Here is a 16481-nt window from a genome sequence, read left to right as displayed (position 1 = left end):
GGCAGTAAAGAACTCAGCGCCAGACTGTGCAGTACAGGAGGAAGCACAATGCCTCCAAGCACTCCTCAGAGGCCAGCATGGTGGGGAAATACAGGCCCATGGATGCGTGGAACCACTACTTCTCTTGAGCTACATACATTGATACTTTGTCATTAGGATGACTGTGGAAATAAACTTACATGTTCACCAAAGAGCATGTGGTAATAAGAACCGGAGTTCTTAAAAAGTTGGGGATTTGTTTGTTTGTTTGTTTGTTTTAAGAAAGCATAAAAGTCATCTTTGAGCCGAGTGGTGATGGCACGTTACCTTTAATCCCAGTGCTCAGGAGGCAGAGGCAGAGGCAGGTGGATCTCTAGGAGTTCAGGGCCAGCCTGGTCTACAGAGCAAGTTCCAGGACAGCCAGGGCTACACAGAGAAACAAAGCAGAGTGTGCCAAAACAAAACCCCATCTGTATAGCAGGTATTCTAGAACCACATCCCAACTACACAGTTTCAAAACTGTGAATTAAGAGGAAGTGAAGATGCTCATTAATACAAAAGCCCCTAAATTCTTCAACTGCTTCAGAAAGTCACCAATTTTGGCTTAAGTCTCCAATCCATAAGTCCCTAAAATTTTCCAAGAGAAATAAATTGCTTTTAACCCCTACAATAAATAATCTAACGTGATAAATACTGAGCTAACTAAACTTAAATTAGTTCTAAGCATCTCATATTGAAAAATTATGTTGAAAACTACCCACATAATTTTTCAATTTAAAAACAATTCATTTATATAATAAATAAGGTTAATCTTTATTTTTCATTCCATTAGAATAGCATCTGCTTATGTCATAGGACTTTTAATTTCAGGATTAACTAACTTCATTTTGAAACAGCAATAAAACACTATCACGCTGTGTGGACAAATAACCATGGTTCTAGGCTTAAGCACAGACAAGTACAGTGCTGTGTTACAAATGGGCTACACAGTTGATGCGACACTCTGCAGAGAGCTATCTAGCACTAGTTTCTTGTACGTCAGCTTGCTTCCTATTTCTAGAGGCCCAGTGTAATTTGGATGTGGTTTTAAAGAATGTCCCTCAAGCTCCTGTGTTATAAGATTGCCCACCCCCACCCCCAGCTTAGCGATGTTACAAAGTCACAGGCTTTAGGAGGTAGGTCATCCTGGAGGTGCTGGCTTTGGAATAGACTTGTGTTGGTCTACCATACCCTAGTTTCTCTCTGGCGCTCCTCCTCACGTGTGGCAGCTCCCTCTTGCACAAGCTCCGGTTGTGATATCATCCACTATTAGAGAGAGGCTCTTACCAGAGACTAAACAAATCACTGTGTGATCCAAGCTGTGAGCTAGCTAACTTTTCTTTACAAGCTTCTATGTAATAGCATTTCATTACTCAACACAAAACACCCTCAGACATGGGCCTCAAACTTACAAGCTTTCTCCAAGTCGTGTGCACTCTCTTCACAGAAAGCAGCAACACTTGTTGCTGGAGAGTCAAATCAAGGTGCTTCTACCACAAGAGCCAAGCTTAACTCCATGCTTATAAAAAAACAATTAACACAGAATAGATTTTTAACTCATTCCAAAGTTTACCAGGAAAATTTGTAACTCCAAATATCTCTAAGGAAAGACATATACAACTACCTAACTACACATTAGCTATATTGAATATCTGGCTATATATTAAACCTCTCCCACTTTTTAATTCCCAAATTCAATACTTGACACTTATTTGTCTATAGGATTTTCATAGCTCTCACTTAATGTTAGATTCACTTTTTATCCACAAGTGACTGCACAATCTAATCTATAGCAGCAAGGACACTCTACTTTCAGATATCAACAAATTTTCTAAGCTCCTGGCTTCCCTGGGGCTGCTGCTGGGCGAACTGGGTCAGAGAATGCTTACCAGGCCAGTGCCATCAGTTCGCTCCATCACAGGGGCAGTGAATATAAGACAAAATCTACATGGGCCATTAGCTGAGCTTGTAATGAAATAGTTCCACAGAATAAGAAATGGACAGCCGGGCATGGTGGCGCACGCCTTTAATCCCAGCACTCGGGAGGCAGAGGCAGGTGGATTTCTGAGTTCGAGGCCAGCCTGGTCTACAGAGTGAGTTCCAGGACAGCCAGGGCTATACAGAGAAACCCTGTCTCGAAAAACCAAAATTAAAAAAGAAAAAGAAATGGAGGAAAGTGTCAGTAAAGAACACCAGTCCACGTACCATCTCAAAACAGATGTGGTGCCTCTATTACTGACTGCATTCTCCACTGTTCCAAGTGATGTTAACGGAAAAGGGGAAACAAGAAACAAAATACTCACATAATAAAGAACTCTTTCGACACAAACTAAAGAAATAGCACTAAACCATAGACTCTGCTTTATAATTCAGCCACAGTCACTGCACTCTCTCTGATCTGAACTATGAGCAATGCCCAGTCATTCTAGAAAAATATTTCAAAACATTACTTTAAAAGAAGTAAGCAGAAATGGAGACATGAATTGAAACCTTACAACATTTTCAAGTAATAATTCAAAATTATGATGAGAGGAGAGGCAGTGAAGGTGTAGGAGAACTTTCCAGCATCATGCCTGCTAGCAAGGAGCTGGAAAAACAACATTGTGATAAGAGCAGGAGCCCTTGTAGACTTAGAACTGTGTTGGCGATATGATTCAATGATAGATGAAGCCCACCAAAGCCCTGGGTTTGATGTCCACAGTCACAAGAAATGATAAATTAGTAAGTTGGTTAATTTAAAAGTTGGGCATGGTGGTGCATGCCTATATGCGCAGTACTCAGGTGGCTGAGATAGGATGGGCCAAAGTTCTAGGTCTACTTGGGCTACAGAGTAAGACCCTGTCTTAATACACAACAAGCAATAATGTTTGTTAGAGGTGTCAGCTCAGTGGTGGCATGGCTACCTTACACATATGAAACCTGGGGTTTGATTCCCCAGCATAGGAGCCATAAACACACACACACACACAGATTTTAGGAGGAAAATCCCATGTGACATCCTCATGAGTCAATGAGAGGGATCTTGAAATGGCACCAGTGCCCTAGATGAGACAAACATGTCCAGCTCGGGATCAAGGAGGGAGCATGAGAGCACACAGCTCCTGCGTGTGCGCCCCACGACGTCACAGGGGCAGTGGTCCTAGTTCTGTGGCTGCTCAAGTTTGCAAGCCTAGACCTCCTCCCAATCCCGAGCAGACTCAAGGGAGGCCAGTGAGAAGGGAAGAGAGGCCAGGGAGGGAATATAGGTAAGACCCTCTATTAAAACAAAAGGAGGCAAAGAACTAGCAAGATGGCTCAGTGGGTTAAAAAAAGGAAGAAAAAAAAAAGTAAAGCAAAAAAAAATCTTAAAAATTAATATTAAAAAAATACTATGCTTGTTTCAGCAGAACTTTAAATAGCTCCTATTACTTGAGTACACAGAGGTGGTAAGAGAACTTCAAAAACCAGAATGCTGTTACTAAGCCCCCCCAAATTAAGCTCATTTCTTCTGATAAAATCATCTGCATGGACAGGCTGGAGGGGGCAGAGGTAACAAAGTCCTCATGTCGTGCCATACACTTGATATCTCAGCATTCAGCAGGCACTTAACATGACCACAGGTTAAAGGTCAGCCAGGCCTACACAGGGAGAACCTGTGTCAAAACACCAATGATGACCGATGGCAGGGACAGACAGATGGTCTGACAGATGATGGACAGACAGGGTTAATTGACTGACTGATTGACTGATTGCCTACCTCTTTTCATGCTATAATTACAGAAACAAATAACTTAGTTTAAAGATAGCTGGGTGCGGCCTATCAGAGCAGACTAGTAACAGCAATGACAGCAAGATCCTTCCTGTGCCACATCCTATCCAGTGCATGCTTGGCCTCAATGCAATGGAAGAGACTGCAAATGCTTGGAGAGAGCCCTTCGAGAGCTCTAGGAGCTAAAAAAGGAGAGCTCAGAAGCTGGGCACTGAAGGCCCTAGAAACACTACAACTCTACGAAATGTCCTCTGAGACAAAGGTTCAAAATCAGAGTGTGCTATTTATTCACAAGATGCCTAGGGCAGGAAAGGAAGGCTTGCTGTAGAAAGCATTAGTCACCATGTCACCGGATTCTAATCCAGAAGGCCAATACCCAGACAGAAGGAGGAGTGAAGGGAAAGCCCTGCACAGATTGGGGCAGAGGAGATAGGTAGGGAGCACCAACCAGGAAGACTATCCAAGTTCCCACAGAGCTACCCAAATCTGAGTCCTCCCACTGTCCTCTCACTGTGCGTGAGAAGCTGGGTCGGGAGCAGTTCTGTGTGACTGAGGAGTGTGGACGAGAACTCGTGTCTACAAAGACTGACTGATAAGAACTGCAGGACTGTGGAGTGGTTCAGAGACTATTACTTTATCTTAGGCTAGGTCTTCAGAACAGGCAGCCAGGGCTGGAGAGATGGCTCAGTGGTTAAGAGCACTGACTGCTCTTCTGAAGGTCACAAGTTCAAATCCCAGCAACAACATGGTGGCTCACAACCATCTGTAATGGGATCTGATGCCCTCTTCTGCTGTGTCTGAAGACAGCTACAATGTACTTACATATAATAATAAATAAATCTTTAAAAAAAAAAAGAAAGAAAAGAAAATCAGCTTTAAAAAAAAAATTAAAAAACAGGCAGCCATACCTTGTTCACCCCTGCGTCTGAACTAACATCTTGTGATTAATATATAAAGGCCTTTTAGAATCTATTAACTTAACAAACGACAAGATTCCACCAACACATAAACTAAGAATGCCATCAGATAGCCTCTTAGCCCCCCATCCTGTATAACTGCTTCTCTGATGTACCCACCAGTTTATTCTAAACTTGTTTTGATTTATGCCTTCTTTGTTCTGTAGAACTATGGAACTCCGTGAAACTGCTTCCATGTTGAAATATAGAATCTGGGGTACCTAACTCCTGTTCCCAGGCTATGTCACTCAAAATTGTTCCAGAAAAATCTATCTCTTCTTCCCTTTGAGATGAAAGCTGCTAATAAGGCCAGGGTGCCACCTCCTGCCTCTGTTTCTCAGATATCCTGTCTCCATTACTCTCCTTTCAGACTCTTCACATAAAGACATATATGTTGTGATTAAGCAACTTTTAGAGCCTGGCAATTGTGGTGCACACCTTTAATCCCAGCACTGGGTAGGCAGAGGCAGGTGGATCTTTGAGTTCTGGGCCAGCCTGATCTACATAATGACTTCCATCACAGCCAGGGCTACACAGAGAAACCCTGTCTACACAGAGAAACCCTGTCTTGCTTTGGAGTTGGGGATGATTCACAGTACTTATATACTTATGTATAGGATAAAAAAAACCTCAGATAAACCACAAGAGTATTTAGGCTAGAAAAGGAGAGGATCAGGAAAGATATATGAGGTCTGTCTGCATGAAGCTGCCATTTTTATGGTCAAAAATAGTCAAATATCAATAAGTTTACAAAGTGCAAATGAGTGACTAAGGGAGCATATTTTATATTTGGAAAGCCGTCCTGAAGCAGATGACTCTGCGGCTGCACTGGAAAGCGCCAGAAGAAACAAGGTTCAGAATCAAGGCAAGGATGCCCTGTGCCAAGCAGGGCAGTCACAGTGGGAGGCAGAGATGTGCAAATGCCTCGCCCCTCCAAAGACGGTCCCTTTCCAGAATGTTCTATAAGCTCTTGTCCACTGAATCAAAGCACGTACTGGTGAGGTGGGTTGGTTTTGTCTGTCACAATAGAAAAGACAGGGTAGATGTGAATGGGGTCTGTTCTGAAAGAGGACAGGGCCAGACAAATTCTGGATGGCAAAGAAATATCTCCAGCCCACCCTCTGTAGAACCCAGATGTGCCTTGGCCATAGCCAAAGCCAACAAACATCTGCAAGCAGGAATCGGGAGCTCTGCAAGCAACTGTTCAGTCCCATGTGCTGCAGGATGGAAGCACTTACTGCACCACTGACAGGCTGCACGGGTGACCATGGGTAGGCAGTTTAGGGCAGCAGTGAGTGAGGAATAGGGGGCTCTGAAGACGGAAGCACCATGGCCACTGAGCTTGGCTCATCTGGGATTGTTCACAGGAGAGTTAAGGGATAGAGGAAGGTGGAAGGAGACTGAATGATAATCGAGGGGTGGCAGGAAGGCAGGGCGCTCACTTTCCTGACTCTCAATTTCTCCTCTCTTCCTTCTTCCTACCTTGCTGCCTGTCTTCTCCGCTCTCCACTGAGGCGGTACCAACCAGAACTACCATTTGGCTTAGACTAAATGGGAAGGCATTGTGAACATGTCTGAAATACCATACCCAGACCCCCTCAAAAACATATACATATATTGTCACTTCTTCTTTTTTACTTCTTAGACAAGGTAATGGATTATAACCCACATTAAAAAAAATGTCTCGTTAGTTTTATTAAAACTCAGCTTTCACCATGGTCCTCTCCCTCAACACTGTTAGAAAACATCAATGTGGCTTTGTTCTCTCTATAAAGAAAACCCCCTTGGCTCCTATGTGCGCAGGGCAACAGGAGGGTGTGTGTAAAAAGAGCTGAGGTGTGGGACTGTGGCATTTCAATGAGTGGGGAGGAATGATCCACCCAGGGTGCCAGCAATGCGATGTGATGGCGCGATGTGATACAGCAAGGACCGGCCGGAGAGGATTTTAAAATAGTGACAATGAAGTGTCTGCTTTTTCTTATTACCCTACACCTGCAGTTCTAAACAATTATGACTCCTGCTACTGAGGCTGACGGCTGGAACATGAGATAGGGTCCGTGGCCCACCACTAATGCTTAGCTGCCATATTAAACACTTTTAACCCTCACTACAACCAAAAGCAGAAGCTTGGGGAGATTAAGTTGAACGAGGAAATGGGGGTCTATTCTGGGTACCTGATTCCCAAGTCTGTATGTTTACCCCGCAAGTAACACCCTCTCAAGGAAAGTAAGCAGAAGGCAGGAGAGGCCCTGGGATGCTGAGCTGGGATGTCATCTTCCATTAGCCTACTTTCTTCCCTTCTCCATCAGTCAATCAGCACCTGACTGACTACAGCTCTGAGAACATTCTTTTACATTACTAATTTAAGGCCTATTTCTTGACAGTTTCCCTAGAGCGCAGGCAGGTTAACTCTGTCACACAGACAGTCACTGTGGCCTGAGGCGATCATCTCTCACCGTAGACAGGAACTGTGAAAACGCAGCTCGGGAAAACAGTTTGGAGTCCTGGGTGTTCATTTTAATGGGCAAGGACATCTTTGTCTTCATGTACCGTCAAAATTCCCACGATGGAACATTTATTTTTCTTAATTGCTTTAATTTTAGGCTAGCTATGCTTTTTACTGGAAGCCACCATACTGAGAAAATGCAGAATGTAGCTGAGAAAGAATACATTCCTTCATTTGCTAATATTTTACAACTGTGTAAATCTTATTTCCTCTCCCCAGTGTCTCCATGTAGGAAGTAGAATTTTAAGTCAGAACCTTCAAACTCTGGTGAGGACTGAATTCCTCTAATAATATACAATTCTCAGACTACAAAAGTCTCAACAGAAAGCTTGGCTATGAGGCACTTGGGGACTAGAATAAAGTCTCTGCCTACCTCTGAAAAGAGAAGAGATTAGCACAATAAAATTAACTTCGCAGAGTTACCATCTGAAGCAAACATGCCATGGAGGAGGAGGACAGGTGCAGAGGTGCACAGCTCTGTTCCCTTCCACATGTGAAACTTGTCTAGGCCTGAGCTTTCCAAAACTGGACATCCTGGCAGATACACTGGCGAAACGCAAGAATCAGACAGCGAGGTAGGCAGGCAGTAAGCAAGGGATTCCCAGAGGAAGCCCGGAAGCCAGGAGTCTTGTCCGTGGCAGGGAGACCTTGGTCAACCCCTGTCCCCTCCAGCAAGAGCAGGGTCAGGCTTTTGAAGTCAGAAGGCTGTGGCTGGGGCAGTAAAGGTATCCTGCCAACAAACCTGATGACCTGAGACCTCAGGAATCCACACGGAAGACGGAGAGAGAACCTGGGCAGGTGTGGTGGAAGGCGACAAGGGCAGGTGGATCTCCGTGAGTACTAGGCCAGCCTTAGCTACATCGGAAGACTCTGTCTTTAAAGAGAGGGTGAAAGAATGTTGACAAGCTGTTCCCTGAACTATGAATTGTCACATACAAAATAATGAAATGTAATTTCAAAAAATATTTTAAGGGGAAGGTGGTTAGAAACTGATGCCTTTATTACAACTCATAAAGGTTATAAGTTCTTGAAAGTTACAGTTCTTGAGGAGGCGAAATGACCTCATAAGAGGCCCCCTAGGAGCAAAGACCCACAGTTCTTTAGTAATACGCCAGAGAATTGTGCCAATTGTCAATGAGCTTGGACCTTGAACTTCCAATGAGACTGCAGTGCTAGCTTATATTCTGACTTACAAAAGGAACACAGTAAACCAGTGCTTAGACTCACATAAATAACCACATTTTGCATCGTGGTTATTTCCTATGCACCAACTGAAAGCTAACACTGTGAACTCTAGATGAGCTGGTAGCGGGGCACTTTCACTCTCTAGTACTGCAGCGTACTGAATATGCTTGGCCCATCAGAAGTGGAATTATTAGGAAATGTGGCCATGTTGGAATAGGTGTGGCTTTGTTGGAGGAAGTATGCCACTGTATAGGCAGGCTCTGAGTGCTCCTTGTCCTTAAGCTCCAGTGTGGAAATGAGTCTCTTCTGGCTGCCTGCAGGAAGACAGTCCCCATCTGCTGCCAGTGGATCAAGATATAGGACTCTTGGCTCCTGTAGTATCATGTCTGCCTGCACGCTGCCCTACTTCCCACCATGACGATAATGGACTAAACCTCTGTAACTGTAAGCCAGACCCAATTACAACTGTCTTGGTGATGGTGTCTCTTCACAGCAATGGAAACTCTAAGACACGGTGCAAGATTAAAAGCTGTTCTTCTCACTCCTTTTGGATGCCAGGATCACTAATAGGCCTGACTTCCACACAGTTCTGCCGTGTCTGGGTACATGCTAACTGAGTATCCCAGTGCCGAGAACAAAGATGTCCCCGGTATTAAACCAAAATGCACTTAACTCCTGACCCAAACGCCAGGTTCTCTAGCTCAGCTAGCATGAGCCTGTGGCTTAGCAAGAACTCTGCCCTTCACATCCAGACAATATTAGACTGAGATTGGACAAAGCTACAAATTAGCCAGTCCTTATTCTTTTTTTTTTTTTTTTTTTTTTTTTTTTTTTTTTTTTTTTTTTGGTTTTTTTCAAGACAGGGTTTCTCTGTGTAGACTAGGCTGTCCTGGCACTCACTTCGTAGACCAGGCTGGCCTTGAACTCAGAAATCCACCTGCCTCTGCCTCCCAAGTGCTGGGATTAAAGGCGTGCTCCACCACTGCCTGGCTCTTTCTTTTTTTGGGGTTTTTGGTTTTTTTTTTTTTTTTTTTTTTTTGGTTTTTCGAGACAGGGTTTTCTCTGTGGAACCCTGGCTATCCTGGAACTCACTTTGTAGATCAGGCTGGCCTTGAACTCAGAAATCCACCTGCCTCTGCCTGGGATTAAAGGCGTGCGCCACCACACCCAGCGCCAGTCCTTATTCTGTGTTGCTTTTCTACTGACACTGTCAGTAAGGAAAACAAACAAACACACAAACAATAAAACAACAACAAAAAATTTACTTGGGGCTGAAGAGATGGTTCAGCTGTTAAGAATCCTAGGGCTCGTCAGGAGGACCCAGGTTCAATCCCTAGCCCCCACATGGTGACTCAACCACCTGTAACTCCAGTACCAGGGATTCGGATGCTCTCTTCAGTCCCCTGTAAGCACTGCATGTATGAAGCATATGATACGCATACATGCATGCAAGCAACACACTAGTACACATAAAATTAAGAAGTTACAAAAATAAAAACTCCATTCATCAGCTTGCAGTTCCACATATCAAAAATCTAGGCAGCTCCTTGGGTCTCTGCCTGATGTGTCAGCCACCACAGTGAATGTCTGGAAGCTCCTGAGAAGAATGCACGCTTTTGGGTTCATTAAGTTGCTAGCGGTTTCAGTTCCTAGCAGTTGCAGGACTGGGGGCTTCACTTCTTCACTGGCTGTCAGTTGGAGGCCATGTGCAGTTTTTGGAAGCTCCATCTGCTCCATCTTCAGACACTAACCCTTTACTGAGCTGCACTGTATGTGTGCAGTTCTACTGCTTCCAGTTCAAAGCCAGTCTGGGCTCCAGACCATGTCATAAAAGCAAAATGGACTGGGGGCCTGGGGAGGGACTACAATGTACCCCTAGAAAAATCTCCCATTTGCCAAATGGGATAATATAATCACGGGGTGGTGACACGTCTGTAGCTCACCCACACTCAAGAAAGAGATATTACACAAACAGAAGAGCTTTAGGACTCAGTCGGAATTCTGCCAAGTACACTGAACCACGGGAAATTCAACACTGGCATGACTGGAGAACTCCGGAAGCCTTCACACGCCACATGCACATCGCTGTAGCTGCTTTGCAGCAAGTGAGGTTTGCAGCAAGTGAGGTAGTCTCTTAGCTCCTTTTCCTTCAACTGAACTTGAACCTTATCAATGCATTCCTCACAGTTCCAAAAACTGAGTTTCTTCAAAGCCAGTAAAATTACATTTAAAATTTTAACTAGCCGGGCATGGTGGCACACACCTTTAATCCTAGCATTTGGGAGGCAGAAGCAGGTGAATTTCTGAGTTTGAGGCCAGCCTGGTCTACAGAATGAGTTCCAGGACAGCCAGGGCTACACAGAGAAACCCTGTTTGGGTGAGTGGGTAAGCAAAGAAAATATAAAATTACAGAGAAGAAAGAAAGAAAGAAAGAAAGAAAGAAAGAAAGAAAGAAAGAAAGAAAGAAAGAAAGAAAGAAAGAAAGAAAGAAAGAAAGAAAGAGAGAGAGAGAGGGGGAGGGGAAGGAAGGGTTTATTTCATCTTACACCACTAGGAAACTTCTGAGGGAAGTCAGGGCAGGAACCTGGAGGCAGGAACTGAAGCGGAGGCCATGGAGGAGCAGTGCTTTCTGGCTTGCTCAGCCTGCTGTCTTTATTCAACCCAAGAATGACAGCCCTGGGAAGGTACTATGCAAAATAGCTTGCCCCCCCCCTCCCCCCGCCCCAATCAACATTAATCAAGACAGTACCCTACAGACTAGCTAGCCTAAGGCTTATCGCACAGAGGCTTTTTTTCAACTAAGAGTCCCTCTTCCCAGACAGGTCTTCACCTGTGTCAAACTGATGACAACAACAACAAAACAAACAAACAACAACAACAACCAGTATATCATTTTTACCAAATAAATTTGGGCAACTCACGATACCTGACCCAACCAATTTTCCTTTTAAGTTCAAACTTCCTGTTAGGTTTCATACTCTAGAAAACACAAATTGTTTTAAAGCACAGAGGGTTTGGATATGATAGGAGGAGGGAAAGAGGAAGAGGAGGAGAGGAGGGGGGAGGGGGAAGGACAGGGGGAGGGGGAGGGGAGGGGAGGGGGAGGGAGAGAGGGAGAGGGAGAAGGAATGGGGGAGAGGAGAGGAGAGGAGAGGGAAGAGAGAAGGGGGGGAGGGAGAGAGGGAGAGGGAGAGCCCCTTTCGAAGAATCTGAACAAAGAGGCAAACTTGCTAATAGCAGTGACTACAGCTGGAAGATACCAGAATTCAAACTAATAAAGGCGTGTGGGAGAGATGGCAGGGCAAGCTGTTCACAGAGGTGGCAAAAGCAGAGACCAGAGGGAAGGAGGTGGGCAGGCAGGTGGAAGGACAGACAGAAGGACATGGTAACCAAAGCAATTGACCCTCCACCTCTTCCTTTGGTATTTTGATATCCAAGAACATTCCATTCTCCTTTTAAAAACCAGTAATTTTCTACTCTTTTCAACCAAAATGAGCCCAACTGAGGTTTCATTTAAAGATTAAACATTAAACTTCCAACAAAATAAAAACAAGTTTTTAAAAGATCTTCTAAAATACAATTTCTTACTATATATAGTCACACACACACACACACAACTTCTACAAACCCTAGTGCCCAGCTAAAGCTGTGCGCTTCCCCACCCCAGCGCCCACATAGAACAATCCCAGGCAGAAAGGATTTGCCCATTAGCTACACTATCTCCACCAAGACAGCAGCCTTATTAAATTACAACTGTTTGAACAAGGTCAAGCCCTCAGAGTTTAATTCAAAGTGTTTCCAGGTATAATGCTGTCAGGTCAACTTAAACAAGCCAACAGAGGCTTTGAGCCTGATTAAATATTAAAACAGAATCTTTCACATCTGTTTTTACCCAAGGATGAAATTACTGTACATCACTTCAGCCAGCTCATTAATACACCACACACACACATCTTGCTCAAAGGTTACAGGAATATCAACACTTCAGAGGCCTGCCGTGAGACTGCCCACACAGCCAGAGTGAGGTCACTGAATACTTTATTGGACATCAATATTTCTTTACAAAATGTGAGATAATCAGTTAGACAGACACATTTTAAATTAAAGGATGAAAAAACGGCCATGAAGATAAGCCAGTTGCTTTTGATCTGAACCTTCTAATCACCCAGTCAGTTGGCATCGGTAGGTAACTTGATAGCTCGCATTGAGTAAACATTTTGATTCAACAGTAATTACTTTATAAAATGGAGGGTTGTTGCATTCAGAAATCTCATTCTTCAATTTGGAAAAGAGCAAATTAGGCATGATGGAGGGTAGGGAATACATGCCTTTAATCTGGCACCCAGGGGGCAGACAGGCAGAACTCTTGTGAGTTCAAGACCAGCCTACTCCACGCCGAGTGAGTCCTAGAGCTACAAAGTGAAGCTCTGTCTTTAAAAAAGAAAAAAGCCAAACAAGGAGAAAAGTATAAATATAAAATACAAGAGGTCCATATAAACATTTCAAACCATTTGAAAGTACTTACAACACTGAACATATATCCTGCAATTAGACTAGGGGAAAACAGGTCAGGATCCGGTGCCGTCTAGACGGCCTATCAGAACCTTGCCTAACAAACATTCCAAGACTCCTCCCATTTCATGTTCAACACTCACTACCAGCCCTTCCACTGCAGGGGTGATGGTGTGCCCATGACTAGGATAACAGCCAGTCGGGGCTCCTCTGCATGTCTCCTATCCCTTCCCGCTTCTGGTACATGGAGCCCACTTTCAGCTGGGGAACCCAAGGGTTGTTGACAGCTGTCAAGCCTTTGCACCCTAGTCACCTGGGTGAACGCATCCTTCAAACCACAGTCCCCCTGCCTCTGCTGATGGTGGACAGTGCCAGAGGCAGGACCTGCCTGAGCAAGCTGTTTTCCTCCAGGCCTGGTGCTCCCTTGGAAGGACAAATGGCAGTCATCTTCCCATTCTCAAGGGCAAAACTAAAATGCAAACGATGCTGCTGTGCTGTGCAGAGGAAGCAAAGCACGAGAGGGAGGCAGAGCCGCAGCCAGCGCGGCTAACACCTCCACAGTGGTAGGAATGTTATCTGTCTTTAGATATCTGCCATTAGGTGGTGTGCAAATTGTCTATGTTTAAATATTAGCAATAAAGCAATTAAAAGAACACTTACTCTATCAAAGTAGAACATTATTCACATTTTTCTCTAGAGAATTCTATTGGCTCCTGTGCCATGGTGGGGCACGCCTTTAATCCTAGCACTTAGGGAGGCAGAGGCAGGTGGATCTCTATGTTCGAGGCCAGCCTGGTCTACAGAGTGAGTTCCAGAACAGCCAGGCTGCATGGAGAAACCCTGTCTTGAAAAACCAAGCCAGGCATGGTGGCGCAGGCCTTTAATCCCAGCACTTGGGAGGCAGAGACAGGCGGATTTCTGAGTTCGAGGCCAGCCTGGTCTACAGAGTGAGCTGAGGACAGCCAAGGCTATACAGAGAAACCTTGTCTCGAAAAACCAGAAAGGAAAGGAAAGGAAAGGAAAGGAAAGGAAAGGAAAGGAAAGGAAAGGAAAGGAAAGGAAAGGAAAGGAAAGGAAAGGAAAGGAAAGGAAAGGAAAACCAAAGAATACTACCAGTCTCTCTCTTTTCCTAAGTTCTTCAAAACTTGAATGCTACACACCGCAACTCAGAGATTTACATCCACACTGTTTTCTTACTGTTTCATATGCCTGAATCTCATAATCTGTTTGCTACATATTAAGGAAAAACAAGCTACGGAAGGGTAAAACATTTTAATTACTTCAATATTGACTAAGATGACAAATCCTAGCTCTGACATGCAACTGAAGACAGCAATGCTAGTACTGATACTCACTGAGACTCACTCACTCACTGAGACTCACTCACTCACTGAGACTCACTCACTCACTCACTGAGACTCACTCACTGAGACTTTTACTTACTGATACTTGCTTCCCTGTAATACTGCTTTTTTATTAATTTTTTTAAGGCGTTCACTATGTAGTTGTGGCTAGCCTTGAACTTCCATGTTGACCAGGCTGGCTTCAAACTCACAAAGATTTGCCTCTCAAGTGCTAGGTTTAAAGAACTCTGTGGCCGTCATGACTAGATGTTTTCCTTTATCTTATCTGTGTGTGTGCACAGCTGTATGCAGCATGTCCTGAAGCTGGAGTCACAGGCAGTTCTAAGCAGTCGGCCACGAGGACTGAGAACTGAACTGGGGTTCTCTGCAAGAACAGTGCGTGCTCTCAACTACGAGATGGTCACGAGATGGTCACTTATTTAGAATTGTAGGTCAAACACCCAAAAAAAAAAGGGTGATTACTGTCCCCAAACCAAAAGTGGTAAATCTTCACACTTCAACTTAAGCTCTCACAGACTAAGGAAAAAACATCCAAGACTCATTTGTTATAGAAAGAACAATTCTTTCTTCAGATTTACCAACTACATATTGGACTTGGGAGGTGAAAAACCAAAGGTTCAACTTGTTTCAAACTTTGAGAAGCAACTATACTTGAAAATCTGACTAGGAGCAGAGAACCAACTGCTTTATGATTTCTTTTTCTCTTCCTGCCTCAACACAGCACTCAACGACATTGCTGTGGGGACATGGATCCAGGAGAGCCAGGCTGGCGTTCTTACGCTATCTGACCCTGTGACGACAAGAGAGACAAAGCGCCTGCTTTCTCGGTTGCCCACTGGAACACTGCATACCACTCCACCACAGAAGAGGGCTGTAAGGCTCACTGAGGTGATGTTAAAGGGAGAGAGGCCATGTTTACAAAAAAAAAAAAAAAAAAAAAACCCAGGCGTGGTGACTCATGACTTTAACCCTGGCAAATCTCTGAGTTCCATACTAGTCTGGTTTACAAAGGTAATTCCAGGCCAGCCAAGGCTACATAGTAAGAACTTATCTCCAGAAATTAATAGAGGTTGGGAAGCCTGGAGAGATGGCTCAGCAGATAAGAGCTTCACTTCTCTTTTGGAGGATCTGAGTTTATGCCCAAGCACCCTTGTCAGGCGAGGCATAGCCACCTGCATTTCTGGCTCCGGAGGACCTAAGAGCCTCCTTCAGAACTCTGTTGGCACCTGCACTCACGCATGCACAGACCCATACACAGAAACATAAGTGCTCCAAGAGGTTAGATCTAACGTGTACAAAATCAGCCCAGAGAGGCAGACCAGACATTTCTGATCTGTTAATAAGACAAAATTTCAGGGGTTGGGAAGATAACTTAGCTAGCAAAGTGTCTGTCCTCCGGTCCCACACACACATAAAAAGCTGGGCAGTAGTTTGATGTCTGTAATGCCAACACTTACAGGGAGAGGGGAAGGAAGGGAAGAAGAACAGCATAGTCAAAGAGCATGCTAGCCACCGAGGTGGCAAGATGGCTCAGGGGATAGTGGCACTTCTTATAGTGGCACTTGTTACCAGGCCTGAAGGCAAGAGGACTCTCCGATACCCACATGCTGGTGGAGAGAACCCACTCCTGAATACTTACTATTCTCCAAACTCCACACACGCACACACACATACACAACCTCCACACACAGACACATGCGCACACACACATACACGCACACACACATACACAACCTCCACACACACGCACACATACACATACACACTGTTTTTTAAAAGTGAAGAACAAGACCATGGCTGGCATAAACCTCTAACCCCAGCAACTCCCCCAATCTATAGGTACTTTGTTATTCTTTATTTACTAAACATAGACTCAGTGCCCACAAAGAAAAGGCACAGCCTATAGAGTTTTGTTGTCTGCTATCTCTGCTATGTTTTTTTTTTAAATCTCTAAATTAACATGTAAGAAACAAGTAAAAATGAATTTCTGTTAATTTCTAGGTGGGAAATTAATTAAATGAATTTTCATGTTCTCAGAAACAAAACTGTCTCTATACTTTGAATTGTTAGAGCAAAAATCAACAGGTCTGTATGTACAGGTTCCCAGGACCTATGTTCTGATGGCTGGCTACACTTTTACTAACTAGAAACTGAAATCAAGTCCAGGTTGGATGAAGTCCACTGATTACTTA

General features: G+C 44.2%; 1 protein-coding gene across 11 annotated transcripts in view; it reads right to left on the bottom strand.

Moving 5' to 3' along the window:
* The window catches only part of Kat6b (K(lysine) acetyltransferase 6B), a 173263-nt gene that overhangs the window by 96314 nt on the left and 60468 nt on the right, over positions 1–16481 (bottom strand). The window lies entirely within an intron of this gene.

This window comes from Mus musculus, chromosome 14 (genome assembly GCF_000001635.26).
Source record: "Mus musculus strain C57BL/6J chromosome 14, GRCm38.p6 C57BL/6J".
Lineage (NCBI taxonomy): Eukaryota > Metazoa > Chordata > Mammalia > Rodentia > Muridae > Mus > Mus musculus.
Note: the sequence above shows the minus strand (reverse complement) of the source record. Positions and strands in the feature narration are given on the sequence as shown.